The sequence below is a fragment of the Rana temporaria genome, chromosome 9 (assembly GCF_905171775.1).
Source record: "Rana temporaria chromosome 9, aRanTem1.1, whole genome shotgun sequence".
NCBI classification, from domain to species: Eukaryota; Metazoa; Chordata; class Amphibia; order Anura; family Ranidae; genus Rana; species Rana temporaria.
Genome location: NC_053497.1, coordinates 142,024,322 through 142,042,069, shown reverse-complemented (window position 1 = coordinate 142,042,069; position 17,748 = coordinate 142,024,322).

Here is a 17,748-nt window from a genome sequence, read left to right as displayed (position 1 = left end):
GCGTAAATTACGTTCACGTCGAAAGCATTGACTATTTGCGACGTGATTTTGAGCATGCGCACTGGGATACCCCCACGGACAGCGCCGTTCAAAAAATACATCATTTGCGTTGGGTCAAGTAGAATTTACATAAAACACGCCTACATCTTTATCATTTGAATTCCGCGCCCTTACGCCGGCAGATTTACACTACGCCGCCGTAACTTTAGAGGCAAGTGCTTTGTGAATACAGCACTTGCCTCTCAAAGTTTCGGCGGCGTAGCGTTACTACGATACGCTACGCCCATTTAAAGTTACGCCGATCTACGTGGATCTGGCCCATACTATCTATTCAGCTTTAACACCTTCACCCCTTTATTTGACCTGAATTCAACATCAGGTTGTGTTATGCCTAGTACATACGTACGGGTTTTCCGAGGGGGAAATCCGAGGGGAAAATCTTCTTTGTCCCCTACACACGGCCGGGTTTCCCGACAGGAAAACTGCCATGAGAGCTTTGGTCGGGTAACCTGGCTGTGTGTATGCTCCACCGTAGTCTTTCCCCATAGGAAAACTGCCTGCTTAAAAACTGCCCAGAATCCCAGCGGGGAAAAAGAGAGCTGGTTCTCTTCTTTTTTTTTTTTTTTTTTTTTTCAGCAGTTTTCCTGTTGGGAAAACTGCAATGGAGCATACACACAGCCGGGATTCCCGGCCAAAAGCTTTCATGGCAGTGTGTACAAGGCATTAGGGTAGGTTCAAACTACTGCGGTTTCCCTGTTTTATATTCTCTACATAATATGCTCCATATGCCTCACTTTTTAAATTTGCGTCAATAAGTCAGATATAGTAGGTTGGGTCATTTGTTTCCATCTAGTGGTAATCAGGCATCTCGTCTAAGTTTATTTTAACCACTTGGAGATACCTTTAAACATATCTGCTTCTCTTTATCTCCATTACATGGAGGCTGGGGGGGATTCATAGTTTACAGAAGGAAGATAACATTGCTCGAGCTTTGGTTCTCTCCACAGGAAGTGATGAGGACAGAAAAATCAACTGACAATTCTGTACTTGCTGAAAATGTTCTTAGCCAGGAAATTGAAAACGAAAGCAACTTCCACATCTAGGAAATGGTAAGCTGCAATGTATTACATTTTTATTCTTGGATTTAGTTATCTTTTAAAGGATAACTAAATCTCTAAAGTTATCTTTTTAGAAAAGGTCCCTACAGTACATCTGTGGGAAAAAACAATGCCCAATCTTTGATTTAAGTGGAGGAGTTGTATCCTATCATTGGTGTTAGTGAAAGGAATTGCACCCCTTCCAAAATGACATTGGAAGGAATTGTGTCCCGCCATTGGTGTCATTGGAAGAAATTGTGTCCCATCAATGGTGTCATTGGGCCCCGTTGTTGGTGTTGTTGGGAGAAATTGTTCCCCATCATTGGGAGAAATGATGCCCCATCACTAGTGTCATTGGGAGGAATTGTGCCTCATCATTGGTGTGATTGGGAGAACTTGTGCACCATCATTGGGATACATTTTTATTCATCATTGATGTCATGGGAGGTATTGTGCCCCATCGTTGGTGTCATTGGGAGGAATTGTGCCTGTTCAGTGGTGTGAGTGGGGGGATTTGTGCCCCTTCTTCATTGACAAAATAGGGATAATTATGCCCAATCATCTGTATCAGTGGATGAAATAGTACCTCAAATGCTTTTTCAAACAATGGGTAGCATTGGACTACAGTTCGGGGACCACTGGCATATAGTATGGTCCTAGTTTGCCATTCACGATAAACTGCCATATAATGCTGGTGCTGTGCTTTCCATTCAAAGATAAATAAAACAATGCAACCTTAAAAAAAAAAAGAAAAGCAAGCTCCTTCAGCTTCCCATCTGACAGACCTAATACTCAACCCAACATTCAACTGAAGAAGCACACATGTCACGCATGAGCACACAAGCTAACAAGATGGCTGCTGGCTTAAAGTGACACTAAACTTTAGTGACTAAAGGTTCGATTTTTTTTAATTTTAAATAAAAAACATGTCATACTTCCCTCCACTGTGCAGCTCATTTTGCATAGAGTGTCCCCCAACACCATTTTCTGGGGTCCCCCGGTGGCTCTCTCGGCTCCTCCCCACATCAGATAACCCCCCTCTGGGAAGTGCTCTCCCAAGGGGGTTACCTTGCGGGCGCACTGCCAAGTCCAGCTTTTGGCGTCCATAGCAGGACTCGGCCCCGCCCCCTGGCAACCAAATCATTGGATTTGATTGACAGCAGCAGGAGCCAATGACTGCGCTGCTATCAATCTATCCAATAAAGAACTAAGAACCCCAAGCAAAGATGCAAAGCCTCCTCTTCATGGGACATTCCAGTGCTTAGGTAAGTAAAACGGGGGGGGGGGGGGGAGGTTAATTGTCAGATGTTTTTTAACCTTACTGCATAGGATTTACAACCCCTTTAAGCCTGGCAAGCACAGGCAGTTTTTTTGTCCAATCCAACAGGCTGAACGAAAAAAAAAAACTGAGGTGCTTGCTGTACTACCTATGCAATTTTGGTACAGCGATCTCCTCATTCGTGTTCTGCCCCCCCCCCCCCCCACCAGAACACAGCGGTCAGTGGTCGCAGCCATTGGCTGCAAGAGCTGATCGGATGCTGATAGGCAGCTGTTTTTACATCATGCCCAATGGACAGAAGCCAGATGTTCAGCCAGCTTCTGTCAGACAGGCTGCTGTACACGAGGGCCGAATGCCAGTCGGTTATTGTTGAACCGGCCAATATTTGGCCCTTGTGTACTAGGCTTTAGTGTTGTCATCCTGCAACAGGAAGTGCTTTTACTAGCAGGATCTCAAGGTAATGGCCCGTACACACAATCCGAAAATCGGATAAAAAATATCGCTTTCGAAGCAATCGTACGATAATCGGATCGTTAGTACAGAGCTTTCGAGAGCCAATCACGACAGTTCATCTGATATTATTAGATCGAAAAAGCACAACAATTTTCCTTGTACGATACCAGATCGTACGATTTTTGTTTAGACAGTTGTCCGAAAATACACTTTTTTTGTGGATTTTGTGTGATAGACCAAGGGGTGCCCAACCAGTGGCCCGGGGGCCACATGTGGCCCGCAGAGCCTTTTGATGTGGCCCACGAACTCCTTCTCTGGGATGGTAGGTTAGCAAGCCCAGATCGTGGTTTGCCAACCCACCATCCCAGAGCATCAGTGTTGTGAATGAAGACGGCAATAGAGAAAGCAATCGGCTGCGCAGCAAAGCCACGAAAACAGATTCTTCCTGTATAGCTCCTGTCACAAGCGGAGTGATACCAAATGCACTCTGATTTAACTTGAAGGTCTATGGCAAAGTGCAGCTAACCAGCTGGAAAGACACTGCAACGCGCTGCATCCGCGGTGTGGGTAAACCACAGCGCATCAGTGTGAGCCGTGGGCCCCTTTCACACGATCAGTTCGACCCAATTGGAATAGTTAACTGCATAGTTAGTACAGCAAGCACCTCCGTTTTTTTTTTTTCGTTCAGCCTGTTGGATTGGACAAAAAAACTGCCTGTGCTTGCCAGGCTTAAAGGGGTTGTAAATCCTATGCATTAAGGTTGAAAAACATCTGACAATTAACCCCCCCCCCGTTTTACTTACCTAAGCCCTGGAATGTCCAATGAAGAGGATGCTTTGCATCTTTGCTTGGCGTTCTCGGCTCTTTACGGGATAGATTGATAGCAGCGCAGTCATTGGCTCCTGCTGCTGTCAATCAAATCCAATGGGGGCGGGGCCGAGTCCTGCATGGACGCCGAAAGCTGTACTTGGCAGTGCGCCCGCAAGGTAACCCCCTTGGGAGAGCACTTCCCAGAGGGGTGTTATCTGATGTGGGGAGGAGCCGAGAGAGCCATCGGGGGACCCCAGAAAATGGTGTTGGGGGACGCTCTATGCAAAACGAGCTGCACAGTGGAGGGAAGTATGACATGTTTGTTATTTAAAAATTTTTAAAAAATCGAACCTTTAGTGTCACTTTAACTAGTTACCGACCGCCCACCGTCGTTATACGTCATCACTTTGAAGATGGATATCTCGGTAACGCCAGCAGCTGCTGCCACAACCTAGATATTCATCTCTTCAGTGGGCGGTCCTGTACATGATAACGGCGGTCTCCGCAGCGGATTCGCCGCGAGATCGCCGTTATCGGTGGCGGGAGAGGGCCCCCCCTTCCCGCTGCTCTCCCGCGCCCTGACACCATTGATGGGACACAATTTCTTCCAATGACACCAATGGCGGGACACAATTCCTTCCAATGTTATTTTGGAAGGGGTGCAATTCCTTCCACTAACACCAATGATGGGACACAACTCCTCCACTTAAATCAAAGACTGGGCTTTTTTTTTTCCCACAGATGTAGGGACCTTTTCTACTTCCAAAAGTCTGAAGGACAGTAAACTGGCCCTTTGTTTAGAAAGTTTGGAGACCCCTGCTATATGAATTAAACATACAGTATCTCACAAAAGCGAGTACACCCCTCACATTTTTGTAAATATTTTATTCTATCTTTTCATGTGACAACACTGAAGAAATTACACTACAGTAGTGAGTGTACAGCTTGTATAACAGTGTAAATTTGCTGTCCCCTCAAAATAACTCAATACACAGCCATTAATGTCTAAACCGCTGGCAATAAAAGTGAGTACACCCCTAAGTAAAAATGTCCAAATTGGGCCCAATTATCCATTTTCCCTCCCTGGTGTCATGAGGCTCATTAGTGTTACAATGTCTCAGGTGTGAATGGGGAGCAGGTGTGTTAAATTTGGTGTTATCTCTCTCTCTCTCTCATATACTGGTCACTGGAAGTTCAATATGGCACCTAATGGCAAAGAACTGTTGCTCTACATAAAGATGGCCTAGGCTATAAGATTATTGCCAAGACCCTGAAGCTGAGCTGCAGCACGGTGGCCAAGAACATACAGCAGTTTAACAGTTCTACGCAGAACAGGCCTCGCCATGGTCAACCAAAGAATTTGAGTGGACGTGCTCAGCCTCATATACAGAAGTTGTCTTTGCTGAAGACAAGCAGACTAAGGACATTACTGGAACCATGTCCTGTGGTCTGATGAGACCAAGATAAACTTATTTGCTTCAGATGGTGTCAAGCGTGTGTTTTGCCGCAATCGGATGAGGAGTACAAAGACAAGTGTGTCTTGCCTACAGTCAAGCATTTTGGTGGGAGTGTCATGGTCTGGGACCGCATGAGTGCTGCCAACACTGGGGAGCTACAGTTCATTGAGGGAACCATGAATGCCAACATGTACTGTGACATATTAAAGCACAGCATGATCCCCCTCCCTTTGGAGACTTGGCCGCAGGGAAGTATTCAAACATAATGACCCCAAACACACCTCCAAGATGACCACTGCCTTGCTAAAGAAGCTGAGGGTAAAGGTGATGGACTGGCCAAGCATGTCTCAAGACCTAAACCCTATTGAGCATCAAGGAGCGCAAGGTCTTGAACATCCACCATCTCTGTGATGTCATCATGGAGGAGTGGAAGAGGACTCCAGTGGTAACCTGTGAAGCTCTGGAGAACTCCATGCCCAAGAGGGTTAAGGCAGTGCTGGAAAACAAAATATTGACACTTTGGGCCCAATTTGGACATTTTCACTTAGGGGTATACTCACTTTTGTTGCCAGCGGTTTAGACATTAATGGCTGTGTGTTGAGTTATTTTGAGGGGACAGAAAAAATGTACACTGACTACACAACATTGTAGTAAAGTGTCATTTCTTCAGTGTTGTCACATGAAAAGATATAATTAAATATATTAAAAAAAATGTGAGGGGTGTACTCACTTTTATGAGATACTGTAAGTGTTCAATTTGGTAGATAGGTTCGGGGATCATGTTTACATCCAAATGCTCATGTATGACTGCAATGCATGCTTCCCTATCAGATTTACCAAAGCTCTTGTTCATTAGACCAATGAGTTGACAGCTCCTAGTGCCTAGACACCAGCTTTGCTCCCCTGTAGTGCTCCTGTGTTCCCCTTAAAGCCAGGTTGCTCCTGCAGATGCTGGACCTGGCCCAGCCCCTTAGGCTCCATTCACACTAATGCTTTTTTTGGTGCATTTTGCAGAAATGCAGGGAATTTTTTTAACATGGTTTCCTATGGAACATGTTCACATCAATGCTTTTTTGTGCCTCTGTGTTTTTGGAAAGGGTCAGGGACTTTTTTTCCTGCAAAAAGCAGCGTTTTGCATGCAATAGAATTCAATGGACCTGCATCAAAAACGCAAGTGCCGCGATGTGCGTTTTGCTTTTTTTTACCTGTTTATAGCTGATTGTTAAAGGAAATGTAAAAAAAAAAAATTACTGGCTAAAAAAAACAAAACCGCAAATCGCGGTAAAAACGCACATCAAAAAAACGCAGCAAGCACTGCAAAAAGCATTGCAAAAAACGCTCAAAAAGCAACATGCATAGGTGTGAATCGAGCCTAAGCCAGCACCCACACTTTATCCAATGTGTGATGTGTCTTTTAATAGCCTACTCACTTTAAAATAATATCCCACAATATAGATGGATTGGATTTCTAAACCTGATGTGTGATTGATATAATATCCATCCAATTTCTAAACAAAATAACATCATGATGATTTTCCCTCCATGAAAATGTAATATCACACTGGTTGGAACCTGTCCAACACATCCCTTGTCCTGCCTCTGGAGCCATTCGTGACAGTGGTTCTTGATAGTGACTTTAGCAGTCCATTTTACTGGCACAATTATACAGACACCGCTGCTCGGGAAAAGCTCAGCGAAAGCAGTAGAGTTCTTGTCAGTGGCCTTGAGCTCTGTTCGGATTAGAGCTGAACTAAGAATGTGACTTTGAATTTCTGCGAATTACAGTAACTGTACTGCAGATGGCAGTGTGTTTTTACATTACTATATTTTACACGTTTTCTATTTTATTGATCATTTAAAGGGACACTATAATTCCTTTCTTTAAAGCAGAACTCTGGTGTGGTGGAGAGATTTTTTATTTTTATTTTTTTTAAATAAAAGACGTTAGAGATCCTGTTAAGAGTTATAAACTTGAAATTGCATGCATATTTTTAGATGCAATTTTTTTTTGATGTATACCTTTTTACAGAGTATAGCAAATTGACATATGTTTTACAAATGTCCTCTTTTGTTTTTATCTTATTTACATATTGTGTCCTTTAAGCCCGCGTACACACGGTCGGTCCAAACCGATGAAAACGGACTGAAGTTCAGTTTCATCGGTCCAAACCAACCGTGTGTACGGCCCATCGGTCTGTTGTCCTTCGGTCCAAAAAAAGAGAACTTGCTTTAAAATCGAACCGATGGACGGCTCACCGATAGGTCAAAACCGATGGTTAGTACGCAAAAGCATCGGTTCAAGTCGACGCATGCTTGGAAGCATTAAACTTCGTTTTTTTCAGCACGTCGTGTGTTTTAAGTCACCGCGTTCTGACCCGATCGGTTTTGGAAACGATGGTGTGTACGCACATCAGACCATCCGTCGGACCATTCTCATCGGATGGATCGACCGTGTGTACGCGGCCTGAGGCCTTGTACACACGATCAGTCTAAACCGATGAAAACAGACTGAAGGACCGTTTCATCGCTCCAAACCGACGGTGTGTGGGCCCCATCGGTCAGGTATCCTTCGGTCCAAAAAAATACAACTTGCTTTAAAATTTAACCGATGGACGCCTAACCGATAGGTCAAAACCGACGGTTAGTATGCAAAAGCATCGGTTAAAAACCTGTGCATGCTCAGAATCAAGTCGACGCATGCTTGGAAGCATTGAACTTAATTTTTCTCAGCACATCGTTGTGTTTTACGTCACCGCGTTGGACTCGATCGGTTTTTTAACTGATGGTGTGTAGGTCCTTCAGTCCGTTCTCATCGGATGGACTGATCGTGTGTACAGGGCTTTAAAAGAATGTATACAGTTGTATGCAAGCGTTTAGGAACCCCTGACAATTTCCATGATTGTCATTTATAAATATTTGGGTGTTTGGATCAGCAATTTCATGTTGATCTATCAAATAACTGAAGGACACAGTAATATTTCAGTAGTGCAATGAGGCTTATTGGATTAACAGAAAATGTTCAATATGCATCAAAACAAAATTAGACAGGTGCATATATTTGGGCACCATTGTCATTTTGTTGATTTGAATACCTGTAACTACTTAGCAGTGATTAATTGGAACACACACTTGGTTTGGTGAGCTCATTAAGCCTTAAACTTCATAAACAGGTGCATCCAATCATGAGAAAAGGTATTTAAGATGGCCAATTGCAAGTTGTTCTCTTTGACTTTCCTCTGAAGAGTGGCAACATGGGGGCCTCAAAACAACTCTCATATTACCTGAAAACAAAGATTGTTCTACATTATGGTTTAGGGGAAGGCTACAAAAAGTTATGGCAGAGATATAAGCTGTCAGTGTCCACTGTGAGGAAATGAAAGACCACAGGCACAGTTCTTGTTAAGGCCAGAAGTGGCAGGCCGCATAAAATATTGGAAAGGCGAAGGATGGTGAGAACGGTCAAAAACAGCCCACGGACCACCTCCAAAGACCTACAACATCAACTTGCTGCAGATGGTGTCACTGTGCATCCTTCAACAATTCAGCGCACTTTGCACAGGGAGAAGCTGTATGGGAGAGTGATGCGAAAGATTCCTTTTCTGCACACTCGCCACAAACGGAGTCGCTTGAGGTATGCAAACACACATTTGGACAAGCCAGCTTAATTTGGAAAAAGGTGCAGTGGACTGATAAACGATTGTTTGGTCATAACAAGGGGCGGTATGCATGGTGGCAAAAAAAAAACATCATTCCAAGAAAAACACTTGCTACCACAGTAACATTTGGTGGAGGTTCCATCATGCTGTGGGGCTGTGTGGCCAGTGCCGGTACTGGGAATCTTGAGAATAATGTTGAGGAATCAATCACAAAGTTGAAGTTACGTCGGGGCTGAATATTTCAAAAAGACAAAGACCCAAAACACTGCTCAAAATCTACTTGGGCATTTATGCAGAGGAACAAGTACAATGTTCTGGAATGGCCATCCCAGTCCCCAGACCTGAATACCATTGAACATCTGCGGGGTGATTTGAAGCAAGCTGTCCATGCTCGGCAACCATCAAACCTAACTGAACTGGAGATGTTTTGTAAGGAGGAAGGGTCCAAAATACATTCATCCAGAATCCAGACACTCATTACAGGCTATAGGAAGCATCTAGAGTTATTTCTGCTAAAGGAGGCTCTACTAAATATTGATGTGATTTTTCTGTTGGGGTGCCCAAATTTATGCACATGTCTAATTTCGTTTTGATGCATATTGCGCATGTTCTGTTCATCCAATAAACCTCATTTGAATACTGAAATATTACTGTGTCCTTCAGTTATTTGATAGATCAAAATGAAATTTCTGATCCAAACACCCAAATATTTATAAATAGCAATGGTTTTGCATACAACTGTATATCAGGACGGTGGTTATGGTGGCACTAAATCTGTTTGAAATCAGTGATAATTATACTGGGATCTTTTTTGCAAGATATCTTTGGGCTTCTGGTTTAAAGGAAGTTCTGTCCACACTGATGGAGTTTTCATTCAGGCCGGGTTCACACCTATGCGAGTTGAATGCGTGTTTCCCCACATTCAATTCGCATAGCAGGAGAATGTGACTGGCTCTCTATGGAGCCGGTTCACATATCTCCCCAGCGGGTCTGGTGCGGCGTGCCATTTTAAGTAAGTTTAAGGTTCGATTTCAGCCCAAAATTCAGACCTGAACCAGTACGCACCGGACCCCTGCTGTGAGCCGCATGCGAACCCGGCCTCAACTTAGTAAATTAAAGTGTTAGAGCACCAAATCTAAACAATTGCAAGACAAGGTGTTATTGCAATGGACAATCCATGATGCATTGTGGTGTCATTCATTTAGATTGGTACCCAAACACACATAGCTGTTGTGAGTGTGGTGTTAAACAATGGTCATATCTTTTTTATGCAATATGCTTTAGCCCATTCAAAAAGAATACTCTGCCTTAACTCAAGACACCATAATGTCACCCTGGTAATCGCAGAAAATATTCCAGGTGAAAAGTTCCTGAAATAGAAAAAAACATTATACTCTCTGCCAGCTAATATGCACTTGTTCCATTCCTGTGTTCCAGCATTCATAAAAGTGTCTGATGCCTGTATTTCTATCGGCACAATGTGGCTCCATCGTCCAACCCCCGACATCACCGCTGTGTCATCTTATTAGTGTAAGTCTGCCTTTGCAGTTTCATTGACCAGAATACTGTACATTCTTTGGGTTTTTTCTCCAGTAGTGAATTTCTTCATAGCAATTGTTCAGTAGGGTTGCCGATTGATTGAATAGACAGTCACAACAGGAAGGTTCTCCAAATAAATATATTAATATATCAGGTCTCTGTTATGTGAAAAAATTAGACAAAGGTGTACGTTTATGAAACAGAGAAGAGCCGAGATCCTGATGATCACGGCTGATCTCTCACGTGTGCCAGTTTATGAAGCTGAGATGAGGAGTGGAGAATATGTTTTTCACTTCTCATCACAGGACACACCCTTCTGTCATTCACTTTTACACAGATGACCAGTTTATGAAGGTGAGATCTGAGGATCTCACTAGACATCTCTGTAAAATATCTCCTTCCAGATTCTCCAGCTCAAAGGTGGAGAACATGGGTGAGAAGCTGCTGTGATGTGGGGAAGGGGGCTCCTTTCTTCCTAATACCAGCTTAAAGATTGATATAAATAATAACTGATTGATATAAATAATAACTATATATGTTTGTGTGTATATATAATATATATATATATATATATACACACATATACAGTACAAACACACACACAGTAAAGTCAGAATGTATTTTCTTTTAGGATCCATTCACATCTGAGCAATGCAGAGTTGTCGGCAGAATTAAGCAATCCTTGCCATGATTCCAAATTGCTGTAAAATTCTGTCAAAATACGCAATGCGCTTTTGGCTGCCATTCATTGTTAATGGCACCCCATTTGCAGTTAGCAGACATGCATTTTGCCACATATTTTGTCATTGACAAATACACTACCAACCCAAAATGCGCATTGAAAAAATGCACAATGCTCCATGCCCAAAAATAAATAAAACATTTTGCTTTTTGGGCCTTTGTTGTGCGCATTTTGGTACACTTTTTGATGCATTTTTTTCTGCTTTTTTTCAACAAACATTTGGGCATTTTTTTAAAACGAATTTTAAAACATTTTTATGTGCATTTTGGTGCTTTTTAACATGTATTTTTGCTAATTTGTTACCTGCATTTTGGTGTGCATTCCAGAAACACATGCAAAATGCATGAAATGCTTGCGGTGCCATTAACTGTTAATGGCATTCCAAAAGTGGCTACCAAATGTGCTGTTTGCCAAAATAGGCATAAAAAGCAAATCAAAATGCACGTTAAAAAGTGTCAAACTACATGCTAAAAGAAGCGCCAAAGTGTGTGATACAAACCACACCAAAATTCGTGTTATAAATAACCTGTGCCAAAATGTGCGCTGAATGGCCAAAATGTGTGTGAAAAAAAAAGCATCAAAATGCACAATAAAAACAATAATACATTTGCAATAAGAAAATGACCAAAACACACATTTAAAGAATGTGCCAAAATTTAGAGTTAGAAAAGCGCCAGTGGTCAGTGCTTATTATTTTCATGTAAATACATGGCCTGTTTCCTTTGGTTTCCCCTTTAAAACTCAGCTGCTCTGTAATCACACAGGTATATCAGGAGATCACAGGCAGCCCCGCCCCCTTCTACTCAGATCTCAGGTGTTCTCAGAGGGAAAACTTCTCCTCTCTTCTCCTTCTGAGAACACATTTTCTCTGCTTCATAAACAGGGTGCCAGAGGAGAAGATTTTTCTGCTGAGAAATGAAATGAGATAAATTATCAATGTTTGATAAACGTACACCAAAGATTTGAAAACTTTTTCCACTTTTAATGTGACCTATACATGCTCACATTCACTGGATTACCACTGAAAATGTTTGTCCCGGAGCTGTGGGTGTAAGATCCAAAGAGGCCCCGTAGGCCAAACAGGGAGAACGTGGGGCTAAACCAACAGAATGTCCTCCATGATGATGACTGTAAAAGACATATCGGAAAATAAACCTCACTACAACAATGTATAACTATAGTATCTGACTGAAAGCAATGATAATGCAATATCACTGAAGGTGACTCAGGTGAATGTAATATGTCAAATGCTCAGAGACCTGGACCAGTTTCTTCTTGTCTTTTCATCAATTTTGGAAGGACGTCCAGTTCTTGATAATGTTACTGTTGTGCCATCTCCACTTGACGATGCCTGTCTTCACTGTGTTCCATGGTACATCTAATGCCTTGGAAATTATTTTGTACCCTTCTCCTGGCTGATACCTTTTATCAATGAGACCCCTCTGATGCTTTGGAAGCTCTGTGCAGACCATGGCTTTTGCTGTAGGATGCGACTTGAAAATGTAAGGAAAGATATAGTAGAACCGCTGAACTTTATTTGGGGTTAATCCAAGGCACTTTAAATGATGGCAGGTGTGAACTGACATGAGTTGGAATGTGATTGGTTAAAGCGGAGTTCCAGCCTTTTTTGATGTTTATTAAAAATCAGAAGCTACAAAAAGCATAGCTGCTGGCTTTTATTAAACATACACTTACCTGCTCCACTGTCCAGCGCCTCTCTGCCGGCGCCTTCATCCTAACTGTGGGCACCCGGCCATGACAGCTTTCGGATTCACGGCCGGGCACTCACTGCGCTACCTGATTGGACAGGCGATCGCCTGGGACCTGTCACGTGTCCCAGTCGATCGCCTACAGGGAGGGGCCGCCAAAAGGCGATATGATGTATCGCCTTAGCGGTCCCTGGGCGGAAAGAGGAAGTGGGACAGGAAGCCCCACTCCTCCTGAAGCCTCCACTCCCCCCCCCCCCCAAAAAAAAAATGACATGCCCAAATGTGGCATGTAAGGGGGGTGAGGAGTGGATTAAGCAGAAGTTCCACTTTAATTCTGAACACAGCTACTGTGTTTCCCCAAAAATAATACCGGGTCTTTTTTAAATTTTGCCTACAAAAAAAGTAGGGTTTACTTTCAGGGGATGTCTTATTTATTTACGGTATGTACAATGACAATCTTAAAGTGGTTTTAACCCTAAAAAAAAAAATCCTGTTCATTAAAGTGGTTGTAAACTCACGAAAAAAAAAAAACCCTGCAAGACAAAGGGCATAATGAGCGTGATTAAACGTATGCAAAGCATTGCTTTTGCATTTTTTTATGGGGGAGTTTTTTTTTCTGTTAGGCAGATTAAAAAAACGTGAAACGCATTTAAAAACACACTACATGCATTTCCGCGGTGTCCATTTGAAGTCTATTGAACCAAAAATGCACCATGTTGTGTTTAACCACTTCAGCCCCGGAAGGTTTTACCCACTTCCTGACCAGGCCATTTTTTGCGATATAGCACTGTGTCACTTTTAACGCTGACAATTGCGCGGTCGTGCAACGCTATACCTAAATAAAATTGATGTCCTTTTTTTTCCACAAATAGGGCTTTCTTTTGGTGGTATTTGATCACCTCTGCAGTCTTTATTTTTTGCGCTATAAACAAAAAAGACTGACAATTTTGAAAAAAAAAAAAAAACATATCCAAAAAAAATGTAACAAAACAAATTTCTTCATTGTTTTAGGTCAATATGTATTCTGCTATATATTTTTGGAAAAAATCCTAATAAGCCTATATTGATTGATTTGCAATATAGGGGATTGATTTAGGGACTTTTATTTTTTTTGCTGGTAATGGCGGCGATCTGCGATTTTTAGCAGGACTGCAACGGACAAGTGACACCAATACAATGATCAGTGCTAAAGAAAAATGCACTGATCCCTGTATAATTGACACTGATAGGGAAGGGGTTAACTACACGGACGATCAAGGGGTTAAATGTGTTCCCTGGGAGGTGTTTCTAGCTGTGGGGGGGTAAATTCACTGGAGGAAAAGAGAGATTGTGATTCAGCTTAGCCGACAGCGCAGCGGTGTGCTTTGTTTACAACAGCTCACCATTACTCCTATGAACAATCAGCGGGTCGCGGCGGCCATCGTGGCTGCCGGACCCACTGTGTCCAATCACAGTGGGAGTGGCGCGCCCCCTAAACCGCGTGCACAAAAATCACGTACAGGTATGTGATTTTGTGCACCCAGGCCGCCCTGCCGAAGTAAATGTACGTGAATCGGTTAAAAAAGTCCCTTACCCTTTCCAAAAATGCAGCGGCTGAAAAACACACAGATCTAAAAGTGTCCCTTAGGAAACCATGTTAAATGGACTGTAGTATGTTTCTGCAAAATGCATTAAAAACACATAGGTAGGAAGGAAACTCCACCACAGGTAGGAAGTCTTGTTCTACCTGCTACATTCTTTAACCACTTCTTGCCCGGCCGTCATTTTGCTATAGGTGGTTCAGTTATCCTGACTGGACATCATATGACATCCAGCAGGATAACAGCCGATGGAGGCTCTTTACTATGTGATCAGCTGTGGCCAATCACGGCTGATCATGATGTAAACAGGAAGAGCCGTTGATCAGATTTTCCTCATTCGCGTCTGACAGACGCGAGTAGAGGAGAGCCGATCGGCTGCTCTCCTGACAGGGGGGGTCTGTACTGATTATTTATCAGCTCAGCCCCCCCTCAGATGTCCGCCCAGGACCACCAGGATGCCGCCGAGACCACCAGGGATAAGCACCCACACTGGATCACCGAGTATGCCCCCTAGACCACCATGGAAATGCCAATCTGTGCCCAGGCAGCTACCATACAGTGTCCACCCACTATGCCTACCACTGCCAGTGCCACCAGGGATGCCCATCAGTGCCACATATCAATACTCATCAGTGCCGCTTATAAGTATCCATCTTTGCAGCCTTTCAGTGCCCATCAGTGTCACCTATCAGTGCCACCCATGAGTCCCCTTCAGTGCCACCCATACAATGCCCATCAGTGCCGCTCATTGGTGCCACCAAATCGGTTGCCTCTTTATCAGTGCCTCTCAGGGCCGCCTTATCAGTGGCCATCAGTGAAAGAGAAAACGTACTTATTTACAAAATTTTATAACAGAAACAAAAGCAAACTTTTTTTTTATTTTTTTAGGTCTTTTTTTATTTGTTTAGCAAAAATAAAAAACCGCATAGGTGATCAAATACCACTGTTTGGGTACAGTTTAGCATGACCGCGCAATTGTCATTTAAACAGCGACAGCGCAGAAAGCAAAAAATTGGCTTGGGCAGGAGGGGGGGGATGGGTCAAGTGCCTGGTATTGAAGTGGTTAAAGTATATAGGGTGAGAACTTGTAATTTCATTGTACATGTCTAAGGCCCCTTTCACACTGAGGAGTTTTTCAGGCGGTACAGCGCTAAAAATAGCGCTGCTATACCGCCCTGAAAAACTCCTGCCCAGCCTTCTCAATGTGAAAGCTTCTTCCCATTTAAAACAATGGGAAACTGCGGTAATACCGCCCGCAATGCGCCTCTGCAGAGGCGCATTGCGGGTGGTATTAACCTTTATCGGCCGCCTAGCGGGGGTTAATACCGCACCGCTAGAGGCGAATCCAACGGTATAGCGCCGAAATTTTTAATGGCGCTATACCACCACCGCGGCTCCAGCCCCAGTGTGAAAGGGGGCTTACTGCCAGATGGGTGTTTAGCCATGCTGTGAATTCCGGCAGCAAGATTCCTGCAGTTGGGATTGACAGCTGTGTGCAGATAGCTGCAGCCGCCGAGCCCATACAGTGCAATGTGACATATTTATGGTGGCCACAGCTATTTGTGACTATTTGCACAGCCAGCGTTTACCTGCGGTAATGGTGGCTGGATGTCCTTGCAAATGTAGCTATACAGTGAGTAATAACATGAAAATCTGAATTCTGCAGCACTTGGAACCTTTATCTTTTAATTACAAGGCTCAGCAATAGGTTAGATACATCTCTCAGTAAGGTAAACTTGGCAGAACATACCCAAATCTTGTTTATCTGCCAGAGCTGAATTGCAAGCCAGGTCCACGCAAGAAAATAGCTGCATTTGTTTAATTGACAGGTACACATTGAAGAATAAGTGCACCTTCACCACAGTTTAGCTCATTCAGTAAATCGATGCAAATCAAGTAAATTTGAAATGATAACCTTCCTCTTTTCTCCTTGCTTTTGCTCTCTACTGGTTGTACCAATTCAGCTTGCCTGTTAAAGCTGTCTTCACACAAAGGCGCCCCCTGTATATGTTGTTATATCAAACAAAGCATCCTCACTATCCCATTACGTCTACAGGAGTTTTACATTTTGCTTGTAGAAGCAGCTCAATGTTATGCCTCGTACACACGGTTCGATTTTCGTACGACCGAGCACCTGATTTTTGTCAAAAGCGCGTGTGCAGGATTTTGTCTAGCATACTATCGGCAAATTGTCATTCGACAAACACGAACGTAGTGACGTACTATGAGAATATAGAGAGGAAGTTAATTTCTCAAGCACCACCCTTTGGACCCCTTCTGCTAAATTTGTGTTATTAGAAGTTTGGTGAGTGTTGAATTGGCGATTTTCAGATCGTTCCTGATCTTCAAATGACAGTTTAGGCATAGGCAGTTACATTAAAGCGGAGTTCGGCCAAATACTGCAGCTGCTGAATTTTAAAATATGGACACTTACCTGTCCAGGGTGCCCGTGATGTCCTCACCCGAAGTTGATCTGTCCCTTGGCTCTCGGGTGGAGGCGCTGCCATCTTCAGTAAGGGAATCAGGAAGAAGTCACAGCCTGGTTCCCTACTGCGCATGTGTGAGTTGCGCTGAGCGTCCTCACTGGTACCTGCTGTCTTCTGGGACATGTGTGTCTCCCAGAAGACAGCAGGGAGGGGGGCGGCCATGGTGTAGATAGCCGTGGCTACCGCGGCTATCTATGCCCGGAAGTGGGAGAAAATACCTGGATGAGGGGGGAGGTGCCTCCACCTCCCCCCTCAAAGGTGCCAAATGTCGACACCGGAGGGGGGGTTCCAAAAAGCGGAAGTTCCATTTTTGGTAGGAACAACCGCATTAAAAATCAACACAATGGAACCTTAACAAGGGACACGTTTGATCTTAAAAAACTCAGGGATAATGGTGTTGTGTGGTAATTTCAACAAAAAAACAACAAACAACCATATATTAATATTATTTATACTCACTACAAAACAAATGCCTTTTAAAATACGTTTGGTTATAAACTACTTCAGTAATCACCAGCAAAGCAGCTTCATTATTATCCTATTAAAGAAGATGAGAATGTGCGCTGCATTTCGACATTTCATCAATTGCCGCGTCACAAATAGTTTACAAGACCGGACTTTCTGGGACGTTCCTTGATTTCCAATCATGTGTTTTTGTACTTTGACTTCTGTGTGACGATTTCTGTACTGACCACCTGAAATCTCGACTTTAAGCTGTCATTCATCAAAAATTTCTAGTCTCCCTCTTCCAGCTTTTGTCTGACGAAAAAGTGAAATCGGCTGTCGAAAAGCACCGTTCTAAGAGTCGGCAGACAGCCCGTTCTACGAATTTTCCCATCTGATTTTCATATCGTGTGTACAGGCCTTTATCCTATGTGTTCATGCACATTAGGATGTATAGAGGCAGATTTTTAGCTCTGCGTTTAGAGGCAAAAAAAAA